The sequence below is a fragment of the Ahaetulla prasina genome, chromosome 3, assembly GCF_028640845.1.
Source record: "Ahaetulla prasina isolate Xishuangbanna chromosome 3, ASM2864084v1, whole genome shotgun sequence".
Lineage (NCBI taxonomy): Eukaryota > Metazoa > Chordata > Lepidosauria > Squamata > Colubridae > Ahaetulla > Ahaetulla prasina.
In genome coordinates, this window is record NC_080541.1 from 227762405 (window position 1) to 227775400 (window position 12996).

Consider the following 12996-nt stretch of genomic DNA (forward strand, 5'->3'; position numbering starts at 1 on the left):
AAGATCCTTCTCACAGTTACAGCTGTTGAACTGTGTACTACCTATTCTGTACCTGTGCTTTTGGTTTTTCATACACCATACAACCTGGGTTTGCCCAGCATATTCCCTTTAGTTGCTGAATCATCCCATCTCCTTGCTCAACACCAAATGCTGAATTTTGAAGCATCCAAACTGGCTAAGTGATAAACAGTTGAGACAAGTGCTAATTAAGACTGGGAAGATACTTTCTATAGCAGGGGTCTCCAACCTTGGCAACTTTAAGACTTGTGGACTTCAACTCCCAGAATCCCTCAGCCAGCAAAGCTGGCTGAGGAATTCTGGGAGTTGAAGTCCACAAGTCTTAAAGTTGCTAAGGTTGGAGATCCCTGTTCTAAAGGCTTAAGGGCTCTGGTGAAACATAGTCTGTAAATGTGCTCAGGGATAGAAGGAAAGCCACTTAAATTTATTTTATTGTATTTTTCTTTTATTTATTTATTTCTATCCCATCTTTTATTATTTTTACAAATAACTCAAGGTGGTCAAAATATCCAACACGCCTTCCTCCTCCTATTTTCCCCCACAACAACAACCCTGTGAGGTGGGTTGGCTAAGAGAGAAGGACTGGTTCAAAGTCACCCAGTTGGCTTTCACGCCTAAGGCAGAACTAGAACTCACCATCTCCTGGTCATTGACCCAAAGTCATCCAGTTGGCTTTTATGCCCAAGGCAGGACTAGAACTCACCATCTCCTGATCATTGACCCAAAGTCACCTAGCCAGCTTTCACGCCTAAGGCAGGACTAGGACTAGACACCGTCACCTAGCCGGCTTTCATGCCCAAGGCAGGACTACAATTCACCATCTCCTGGTCATTGACCCAAAGTCACCTAGCCAGCTTTCATGCCTAAGGCAGGACTAGAACTCACCATCTCCTGATCATTGACCCAAAGTCACCAGCCGGCTTTCACGCCTAAGGCAGGACTAGAACTCACCGTCTCTTGGTCATTGATCCAAAGTCACCTAGCCGGCTTTCATGCCTAAGGCAGGACTAGAACTCACCTCTCCTGGTGATTGTCCTCCACTTTCTAGCCTGGTGCCTTAACCACTAGTCCAAACTGGTTCTAAATACTTAGGGGGAGTTTGAAATCACGATTAAATCTGCCATCAAGATCTCTCCATGGTTTGCTGGAATCATATGCTGGAATCCTTAAAACCTATTTAAAACCCTTACACCTCTTAGAAAGACAATTTTGGTGGCCAGGACTTAAACAGGACATTGAGTCCTATAGAGGTGTAAGAGGTGTAAGGGTTTTAAATGGGTTTAAGGATTCAGCCTAAATTTAAATATTTCTTTTTAAATCATTTTAGTGTTTGTAAAAATTGTTTTAATACGGCTGTAAACCGCCCTGAGTCCTTCGGGAGAAGGGCGGTATAGAAATAGAAACAAATAAATATATGAATCAGCTAAACTAGGATTAGGCACCAATCCCATAAGAAGGAGCCTGATAAACTCCTGGCTTTGGCTTGGACCAAACCAGGCTTAAGTTGGTTGGCTAAACCATCAAAAACGACTAAACACAGTTCTCCCTTACTAAGCCTAGTAAACGTGCGTGAATCCAGCTCTTTCGCCCAGGCGGGAGTCTGTGGCTGAGGATAGCCCTGCCTTGCTCGTCCCCCTTTCTCAAACCCCCCCGAACAGCCCCCACCACCCAGTCCCCCGAGCCTTCTTAAACTCTACAGCCAGCCCAGCCCGGCCGGCCTCCGGCAAGCGCCGATCGCTGCCTCGGTTCCCTCGGGGCAGGAAAGGAACAGCCCTGAACCGCCGCCGCAGCCGCCGCAGCCTTGGAAGTGCGGCCCGAAGGGAAGCCTTTGAAACGACCGGTTTTCCCGAGGGTGGATAGGAGAGGAGGAGGTGGGGGGGATCTTCCCCGGGAGCCGAGAGCGATGCCGCCGGCCGGTTCCCCTTCTCCGCAGTGGAGCCGTTCCGCTGCTCCTAGTGTAGCCTTCCCCCCCCCCACTCCCCGCTCACCTAGCCCCGCCAGACGGACGGCGCCGGCTGGGAACGATGGGGAAGATAGTCCCACCCTCTGCAGAATTCCAGCCCGGCCTGCCTTCCCCATCTCAAGCGATCGCCTCTCCACCGCGCAGGCTGCTGCCTTTCTACGTATCCTCCTCGCCAGCCCGGGCGGTCAACCGGGCTGGGTGGTCTCTCGCTTTCTCCTCCCTCCCGGTTCCGTCCTACCTGTCCTTGCCCGGCCCACCTGGCCACCTGCCTCGGAGCGCATGCTGCCTGGCCGGGCTCCTCCAGCGGGGTCTCCTCCTCCCGGCCTGGGCTGGTGTGGCCGAGCGACCATGGAGGCGAGGGTCTTCCGGAAGCGGAGGGGAGGGGGTCCGAAGCCGAGCCGTGCAGCGGGAGACGGGCTAATGCTTCGGGGAGGAAGCTGTGGGGTGGGGGGCGAGGCCGGGCTCACCGCATTCCCCGACCCCCTCCCACGGCGGCTTCCCCCCGGCGGCGGCTGGCGGCAGTGCTGGTCTCGCAAGGCGTGGCTGCGGTCGCTGTCCGTTCAGCACCACGGCGCTTACAACCACCCCTCCACCTGTCCGTCCTTCCTTCCTCCCTCCCGTTGCAGCGGCTTTTGCTGTCTTCGTCTCTCCCGGAGGGATTTCTGCCTGTTTTCTCTCTCTTCCGCCGCCCCCACCCCACCAACGGTGTCCCCCCCCCTCCCCCGTTCTCCTTCGCAATAGCGATCCCGGTCCTGCGTCAGGACCGCCGGGAAGAGAGAGAGAGAGAGAGAGAAGGGCCGATGGGAAGAATCGCCAAGGCACCTGCTGCTCAGACAGACAGCTGCGTTTTCTCTCCACTGGCCCCCCCGTTTCCGCGCGTCCCCAGGGACCTCTTCTTGGCAGGGAAGGGAGGGGGGGAGTTGCCTGTTGCGGGCGACGTGTGGCCAGCCTTCCAGGATCAGGGAAGGAGGGAAGGACGGGGCAGGCACCCCTTACCTCCGGCGGGGTGAGGGCTGCCGCAGGCGAAGGCGGTCCGCCTCCGCCTCTCCCCCCACCCCCCAGCGCCGTCCCCACTCCCCAGCCCGAGCAGAAGCAAGGTATGGAAAGCGACCCCCCCCTCTCAACACACACACACACGCATACATCAGCTACCGTCTTGGCTCGACGCCAGCCCGTAACGGGAGGGATGAGAAAGCAAGGAACTCTCCGGAGGGGTCCGTACTCGTAATAACCAGAGGCGGATAAGAGGGAGGGGGGCGGTTTGTGATGTTATCGAGTGTGACAATTGTCGGGTTTCTTTTAGAGGGCTGGTGGGGGAGAGAGAGAGAGAGACGGCGTGATGGCCGCTACAGCCGGTTCAGACTGCAATCTCTCACCCGTGGTGTCAACGGCACCCAAGCTTTTGTTTAACGGTACAAAAAAACGTTAACAAACCAACCTGCTAGTAAATTTAACAGATTCTCCCTCTGGTGTGAACAATTTGTTTATCTGCTGGTTGGTTGGTTGGTTGGTTAGTTAGATTGTGGTGTTGCGGTCTCATAAGGTACAGAGCCTACTTGTTTGTTTGTTTGTTCATTCGTTGGTTTGTTATGTTTTAATTTTACCTGTTTGTTTTTTTATTGAGATCTTTATTCACGTTATAATAAGTAAGTCAAGGCTGCGAAGATACTTTCTCCCCTTTTCCCCATAATAACAACCCTGGGGGATGGGTGGGGCCAATGTTTCTGGAGGGACTTCAACTCCCAGAATTCCCCAGCCAGCATTGTCAAGGTTGCACAGACCGAGTTGGACTGGGTAAAAAAAAAAAAAGGACTGGCTCAAAGTCACCTAGCCCACTTTTGTGCCTAAGGCGGGCCTAGAACTCACCGTCTCCTGGTGATTGGCACAAAGTCACCCAGCTGGCTTTCATGACTAAGGCAGAACTAGAACTCACCATCTCCTGGTGATTGGCTAAAAGTCACCCAGCCAGCTGTCACATCTAAGCCAGGGCTAGAACTCACCGTCTCCTGGTGTTTGCCCCAAGTGGGTTCTACTTACCTTTACGACAGTTCACAATGGGAGCGCACACCTGCACGCTTCTGCACGCACACAGAAGCTTCTGCGCATGCACAGAGCACTCTTGAGGATGTCGTGGCGGGTGGGTGGAGCCTCCCCTCAGTTTTACTACCAGTTCTTGTGAACTGGTCTGAACCGGGGGCAACCCACCACTGACCCAGCTGGCTTTCATGCCTAAGACAGAACTAGAACTCCCATTATTCTAGTGATTGGCTCAACTTCACCCAGTGGGCTTTGATGCCTAAGATGGAACTAGAACTCACCCTCTCCTGGTGATTGGCCCAAAGTCCCCCAGCTGGCTTTCATGCATGAGGCGGGACTAGAACTCACCCTCTCCTGGTGATTGGCCCAAAGTCCCCCAGCTGGCTTTCATGCATGAGGCGGGACTAGAACTCACCCTCTCCTGGTGATTGGCCCAAAGTCACCCAGCTGGCTTTCACGCCTAAGGCGGGACTAGAACTCACCCTCTCCTGGTGATTGGCCCAAAGTCACCCAGCTGGCTTTCACGCCTAAGTGGGGACTAGAACTCACCCTCTCCTGGTGATTGGCCCAAAGTCACCCAGCTGGCTTTCACGCCTAAGTGGGGACTAGAACTCACCCTCTCCTGGTGATTGGCCCAAAGTCACCCAGCTGGCTTTCACGCCTAAGGCGGGACTAGAACTCACCCTCTCCTGGTGATTGGCCCAAAGTCACCCAGCTATGCCACCTTGGCAGGATAAATTAATCTAAAACTAATGTAAATAAATAAGAAATAAAACAAAATTAGTAGGCAAAGAGATGTTAGTTGTAGTGGAGACACCTTACCAGTTCCACTCTCCTGTCGAGGCTGCTGCCCTAACCATGCATGAAAGGTTCTTGGAAGCTTAAAAGTGATTGGGTCCTCCTTACTTTGTGTTTGCTAAGAATTGGAAAAGTAAGACATTACCAGCACAAGATGAAATTATTAAGAAAATAATGGAATGTGCAGAAATGAGTAAATTGACATTTGAAATTAGAGAACAGGAAGATAAACAATATTATAAGATATGGGATTCATTTTATCAATGGTTAGAGGGGAAAATTAAGTTAAAATAAGATTTGAGAGAGGTTTTTATATTGAAAAGAATTGTTGAAATATGTATTGATTTAAGATGATGGAATAAACGATGCAATAAGGTTAAATATAAAACTTAGAATATTCTATATGAAATGAGAGAATGAATTATTATAGTTAATTAAATGATTAACTGATTAAAATATTTGGATACCTATCAGATTGATCGAATGTAAAATTACATAAATCAATGATATGTGTACATTGGAATTGCACAAAAGACTTGTAATCAACCAGCCGACACACTGTTTTTGTATTGAAGATATTTTTATGTTTGTTTGTCTAAAATAAAAAATAAAAAAAATTTCAAAAGAAAAATGTGATTGGTTCCGCCTTACTTTGGACGGCAGCAAGAAGAAAATTCCACAGCATGGGAGACTCAGCAGAAAAGGGCCCCCCACACGCACCCCATCCCCCACATATGGGCGGCAGAGACCCATAAACCAGCTGGCCAATGGGAGGTACACACAAATGCGCAGCAGAGCTGAACTGGGGTGACAGCTTGATGCCCACGGAGAGGGCTCTGCCCGCTACCTCTGGCACGCATGCCATAGGTTCGCCATCATGGCTATAGGGTGTTGTGACTCGTCCTCCCTCCTTTCCTCAGCCGGGCCCCTCCCGTCTCCAACCGGGCCTTTTATCAGACTCCGAGTCTGATAATGAAGATGAACGGCCTGTCATGCCTCCATGCCTGGAGAGGATTCCAGGAGTGGGAGGACAAGCCCGATAAACCTCACTCATACAGCCTGTGTTCCTTTGGCTCAGCCTTCAGAGCAGGAAGCCAGCCAGGTGGTGGAATTACCCGGGCCTACTCCCTTTGACCCCTCCCTTTCCCAGAAGCTGACAGCAGATCCAGCTGAAGTCAATTCAGAGTAGGTGGACCCTCGCTTCCAGAAATCTGAAAGGCGACGCCAGCAGAAGGAGGTTGGGGCAGGCCTGGATAAATGCTGAATCATGGAGCCACACCCCACCTATATATAGGACCTGCTTTTGGCATTCCAACCTTGAGTCAAGCAAAGTCTTATCTAGTTTGCTGATATCGGACTCTTTTGCTGAAGTCACAACTTAGACTCCTGCCTGCCCTGATAAACCTCGAAGGGACTTGGCAAGCTGCAAAGGCTTCGTTGCCAAGTTTGTTACGGACTTCCTTGACTCGTTCGTCGGAGTGGGAATGGGACACGACATCGGGCTTCCTTCAACCTAAGGACCACAATCCTATTTCCCATGCTGAAAAAGGAGATTATGACATGGTCCTGGGCCCTTCAGACATGCTATCTGCATCTAGTAAGCACAGAGCTACAGTTAGTCCTCAACTTACAACAACCGTTCCAAGTTACAACAGCACTGGGGGGGTGGGGAAGTGACTTATGACCACTTTTCACACTCACAACCATTGCAGCATCCCCATGGTCATGTGATTCAATCTCTGACGCTTGGCAACTGACTCATAACGGTATTTATGGCGGTTGCAGTGTCCCAGGGTCACGCAATCCCCTTTTGTGACCTCCGGACAAGCAAAGTCAAGGAAGGAAGCCAAGTTCGCTTAACAACGGTGTTATCTGATGTGGGATTGGCCACATCCTGTCCTTTCATAAGGGCCTAAAGCAGGGGTCTCTAACATTGGCAACTTTAAACCCCAGCCAGCAAAGCAAAGAATTCTGGGAGTTGAAGTCCGCCAGGCTTAAAGTTGCCAAGGTTGGAGACTCCTGAACTAAGGGCCTGGTTTGCGGCCCCAATGGGGGAATAGCATAGTAGAGGTGGTTGATTGAGTAATGACAGATCCCCACCCCCCACTCTGCCCTGCTCTCCCCACGTGTAATTAGATTTCCTTGCCCTCCCCATGTATAATTAGATTTTAAATTTTAACAGTTGGTTTTATCTTATTTATTTTTCAATGTATATAGATAGCAATAGCAATAGCCCTTGGACTTATATACCACTTTACAGCGCTTTCCAGCCCTCTCTAAGCAGTTTGCAGAGTCAGCCTCTTGCCCTCAACCATCTAGGGTCCTCATTTTACCGACCTCGGAAGGTCGGAAGGCTGAATCAACCTTGAGCCTGGTGAGATTCAATCTGCCAAATTGCAGGCAGCCGGCAGTCAGCAGAAGGAGCCTGCAGTACTGTACTCTAACCACTGTGCCACCTCTTGAATTTTTTTAATGACTCTAAGCCCTTCCCCAGAATTATCCTGGGGTTAAGATGGGCCGCAGAGGTGGGTTTCAGCAGGTTCTAACCATTTCTGGAGAACAGGTAGCAGAACTTTTGAGTTCGGAGAACCGGTAATAAAAATGCTGACTGGCCCCATCCCCATCTATTCTCTGCCTCCTGAGTCCCAGCTGATCGGGAGGAAATGGGGATTTTGTAGTAACCTTCCCCTGGATTGGGGACAGATTGGAGATGTTGCAGTATCCTTCCCCTGCCATGCCCACCAAGCTACGTCCACCAAGCCATGCCACACCCACCAAGCCCCACCCCAGAACCAGTAGTAAAAAAATTTGAAACCGACCACTGATGGGCAGCCAATAAATTTTATAAATAAATAGATGAAGAATGGCTGCAGGATTTGGGTTTGGCTAGTCTAGAGAAAAGTGGAAATTTTGGTCCTAAGTGGAGGATTACCTGTACCAGCTGGTCTCTTAGCTGTATACCAGAAACAACGCCTCCCCTCCTGGGAGAATGCATGAAACATCAAGACCTGTTAGAAGCTCTCCGTGGTCCTGAAAGCTCTTTGCATTGACCCCAATCCTTTTTCAACTTGTCTGGTTTGACATGTGATGTGGGATGCAAACATTAGAGTCCAGGCTTGTAGCCAAGACCGGAAACCTATAGCATAGCTTGACAGGTAAAAATATAATTGTAATTACAGCCATTATTGTGAGGGCAACCAGCCAGTCTCTAGCTTTCAGCATTTCCTAGGGAAAAAGAGTTTTTGCAAAACCTTCCTCTTCTTCCATGAATCGGAGACAGAGAAGAGATTTAGAATAGCCACTCCCTGGAATCTCCTAGGTTAGGGGTCTGCAAACTTGGCTCTTTTAAGACTTGTGGACTTCAACTCCCAGAGTTCCTCATCCAGCTTTGCTAGAGTTGAAGTCCACAAGTCTTAAAAGAGCCAAGTTTGCAGACCCCTGTCCTAGGCTATATCCCTTAAGATTAGAGAGGCATAGCTTTAGTCTGGCAGGATTCTGTCTACCCACAGAAGAGAATTGCTGTAGCGCAGGGTGGAACTGTGTGGTCCTTGGTGCTCTCTGAGCTTGGCGGTTTTCTTGTGCAGACATTTCATGACCCAGCTAGGGAACATCATCAGTTGTAGAAGGGCGTGGGATTCACGGAGGAGGAGGAGGAGAAGGAGAAGGAGGAAAAAGAAGAGGAGGAGGAGGAGGAGGAGGAAGATAGAGTCCTTGTTGGTCTCTGAATCATCGGTTGTAGAATGGTGTGGAATTCACAGAGAGGGGGATGACTGTAGAGTCCTTGTCAGTCTCTGAGCTTGGGGGTTTGCTTGCAGGCATTTCACAACCCAGATGGGGAACATCATGTTTCATGACCCAACTAGGTAACATCATCAGTTCTAGCAGGGAGTGGAATTTGCGGAGAGGGGGAGGGGGAGGAGGACAACAACTGTGGGGTCCTTGGTGGTCTCTGAGCTTCATGGTTTGCTTGCAGACGTTTCAAGACCCAACGAGGGAACATCATCCGTGCTCCTGATTCTGCCTAGATGATTTGAGCAATTAAAGAACCGAAGTATAGATGGATTGCCCTGAGAATCCCTGTCGTTCTCGGGCTAGACCCAACGTCATCCTTCCCAGCTGTGTCCCTTGGGGACAAATGCAGCTGTGGTCCACAGGGCTTCTCTTTCTGAGTCGAGGCTTCCTGTCTATCAACACACCCTGAATGTTTGTACCTTGTGTCAGACACAAGACAGGATGGATTGAGAATTTTGATGGGTTGTCCACTCACCTTCCTACCTACCTGAGCTGACAACAGTAATCAGAATAAGAGAGTTGGAAGGGACCTTGGGGGTCTTCTAGTCCAACCCTCCGCCCATTTTCCTGGTTGGAATTGGGGTATGCCTAGTTTAAGGAAAAGAAAGACTGGATGGGGGGGACATGACAGCAGGGTTCCAATCTTTGAGGGGCTGCCCCAAAGAAGAGGATGTCAACTTATTCTCCAAAGCCCCTGAAGGCAGGACAAGAAGCAACGGATGGAAACTCATCAAGGAGAGAAGCAACCTGGAATTAAAGAGAAACGTCCTAACAATGAGGACAATTAACCAGTGGAACGCCTTATTTTCAGAAATTGTGGGTAGCTCCATCACTGGAGATTTTTAAGAGATTGGACAACCATTTGTTTGAAAATGGTATAGGGTCTCCTGCTTGAACAGAGGGGTTGGACTAGAAGACCTCCAAAGTCCCTTCCAATTCTGTTATTCTGTAGCTCTTGTCAAAGCTCTCCTGCTTGAGCAGGGGGTCAGGCTAGAAGACCTCCAAGGCCCCTTCCAAACCTGTTATCCTGTTATTCCTGCTGCCTTACACCCAGGCAAGGAAGGAGCAGATACAGCTTAACCCAACTCAAGGCAAACACCCTGCCTTCTGTAGACCGGCCTTAAGACACCGAGGACAGAGAGAAGGAGGAAAAAGAAGAGGAGGAGGAGGAGGAGGAGGAAGATAGAGTACTTGTTGGTCTCTGAATCATCAGTTGTAGAAGGGTGTGGGATTCAAGGAGAGGAGGACGACTGTAGAGTCCTTGTCGGTCTCTGAGTTTGGGGGTTTGCTTGCAGGCATTTCACAACCCAGATGGGGAACATCATGTTTCATGACCCAACTAGGTAACATCATCAGTTCTAGCAGGGAGTGGAATTTGCGGAGAGGAGGAGGAGGAGGGAGGAGGGGGGAGGAGGAGGACAACTGTAGGGTCCTTGATGGTCTCTGAGCTTCATGGTTTGCTTACAGACGTTTCAAGACCCAACGAGGGAACATCATCAGTGCTCCTGATTCTGCCTAGATGATTTGAGCAATTAAAGAACCGAAGTATAGATGGATTGCCCTGAGAATCTCTGTCATTCTCGGGCTAGACCCAACGTCATCCTTCCCAGCTGTGTCCCTTGGGGACAAATGCAGCTGTGGTCCACAGGGCTTCTCATTCTGAGTCGAGGCTTCCTGTCTATCAACCCACCCTGAGTGTTTGTACCTTGTGTCAGACACAAGACAGGATGGATTGAGAATTTTGATGGGTTGTCCACTCGCCTTCCTACCTACCTGAGCTGACAACAGTAATCAGAATAAGAGAGTTGGAAGGGACCTTGGGGGTCTTCTAGTCCAACCCTCTGCCCATTTTCCTGGTTGGAATTGGGGTATGCCTAGTTTAAGGAAAAGAAAGACTGGATGGGGGGGACATGACAGCCGGGTTCCAACCTTTGAGGGGCTGCCCCAAAGAAGAGGATGTCAACTTATTCTCCAAAGCCCCTGAAGGCAGGACAAGAAGCAACGGATGGAAACTCATCAAGGAGAGAAGCAACCTGGAATTAAAGAGAAACGTCCTAACAATGAGGACAATTAACCAGTGGAACGCCTTATTTTCAGAAATTGTGGGTAGCTCCATCACTGGAGATTTTTAAGAGATTGGACAACCATTTGTTTGAAAATGGTATAGGGTCTCCTGCTTGAACAGAGGGGTTGGACTAGAAGACCTCCAAAGTCCCTTCCAATTCTGTTATTCTGTAGCTCTTGTCAAAGCTCTCCTGCTTGAGCAGGGGGTCAGACTAAAAGACCTCCAAGGCCCCTTCCAAACCTGTTATCCTGTTATTCCCGCTGCCTTACACCCAGGCAAGGAAGGAGCAGATACAGCTTAACCCAACTCAAGGCAAACACCCTGCCTTCTGTAGACCGGCCTTAAGACACCGAGGACAGAGAGAAGGGGAGGAAGAGAGCCACCCACCGCTACCCTCCCACCCAGCCTGGCAAAAGAGGCAGCCTCGAATGCCCAGTCGGTGGCTTGCCTTCTGCTGCCTCTACACGCTGACGGCTCGTCGGAGGGGAAACGGTTGCGTTAGCTGCTCGCAGAGGCTTCGGATCAACCACAGCAAGAGAGGGAGGAGGAGGAAGAGGGAGCCGTGGTGGAAGAGAGGCGCCAGCTGGCACATTCCCAAGGCCTACCTGACGCACGCACCACTGGAAAGGAGGGGGGATGCTCCCCCGGGGCGGCACGCAGCTGGCGGGCGAGCCAGAGCTGCGGATTGAAAGCGCGCTGGCGTGGCTGAGGACCGAGCTGGTAGGTCCGCCCTTCTCTCCCTTCCACGCTGGAGTCTTCCCAGGCGGCCGACATACGGTACACATAAACTTGTGGAGGGGGGGAGAGAACCCCCTTGTCCTTCCCACCCAGCAGGGCCGCTGCCGCCTCCCCCTGGCGCCCCTGGGCAACAGGCAGGCCTCGGCAGGCGCAGCTGTTCAACAGGTGGCAGGATGGGAAATAGCTCACCTGGGGAAGGTCCGGCCATCCCGAGCTCTTCCAAGCTTGCAGAGGAGGGTTCAAGGAGGGCATTTCTCACCTGCAGGGGACCAATCCGTCTCCCTTCTTTTTTTTTTCTTCCAAGCCTCGCTCTGTTGCTCTTGGCAACGGCCGTTTTCTCTCTAAGGGATGGAGCCCTTTTCTAGCATTGCAATGAAGGGCTGAAGGGATCAGAAGGATCTTCCTTCCTTCCTTCCTCCATCCCTCTCTTCTTTTCCTCCCTCCCTTCTTCTCTCCTGCCATTCTTGCCTCCATTCTTTCTTTCCTTCCTTCCTTCCTTCCCTCCCTCCCTCCAACTTCCTTCCTACCCACCTACCTACCATACCTACCTACTGTATCTTCCTTCCTTCCTTCCCTCCCTCCTCCCTCCGTCTCTTCCTCTTTTTCTTTCCTGCCTTCCTTCCTTCCCTTCTTCTCTTCTCGCCTGCCTTCCTCGCCCTCCCCTCTTTCCTTCCTTTCCTTCCCTCTCTCCTTCTTCCTTCCCTTCTTCCTCTTCTTCTCTCCTGCCTTTCTCTCCCTCCCCTTTCTTTCTTCTTTCTTTCCTTCCCTCTCTCCTTCTTTCCTTCCCTTCTTCTCTCCTGCCTTCCCTCCCCTCCCCTTTCTTTCTTACCTCCCTTTCTTTCCTTCCCTCTCTCCTTCTTTCCTTCCCTTCTTCCTCTTCTTCTCTCCTGCCTTCCTCGCCCTCCCCTTTCTTTCCTTCCTTCCTTTCCTTCCCTCTCTCCTTCCTTCCTTCCCTTCTTCTCTCCTGCCTTCCTCGCCCTCCCCTTTCTTTCTTTCTTTCCTTCCTTCCTTTCCTTCCCTCTCTCCTTCCTTCCTTCCCTTCTTCTTCTTCTCTCCTGCCTTCCTCTCCCTCCCTTCTTTCCTTCCTTTCTTTCCTTCCCTTTCTCCTTCCCTTCTTCCTCTTCTTCTCTCCTGCCTTCCTCTCCCTCCTTTCTTTCCTTCCATCTCTCTTTCCTTCCTCCGTCCCTCCCTTTTCCTTCCTTTCCTCCCTCCCTCTCTCCTCCCTCCCTCCCTTTCTTCCTCTTCTTCTCCTGCCTTCCTGCCTCCCTGCTTCCTTTCTTCTTCCAATTTCCACCTGACCTGAAAACTTGGCACTCCTGAAAACGAATGAGCTGTAAGCAGCTCTTCCCATTTAATGGCATGGCAACATCCTGGCCCAGCTCAGGTGAGCGGTTTCCATGGGGCTTTGAAGAGGCAGGGTGGGGAGGATGGATGTCCGTGCACAGAGAGGCAGCCTGCAGGGGTCCTGCTGCATACGCCCCCTGCAGCATCTGGCGCTTGGCCAGGAAAGGGGCCCGGATCCTGTCGTGTTACTCGGTTTGCGTACACGTCAATCCAAGGAGTCAAAGGGGCAACATTTTAGCTT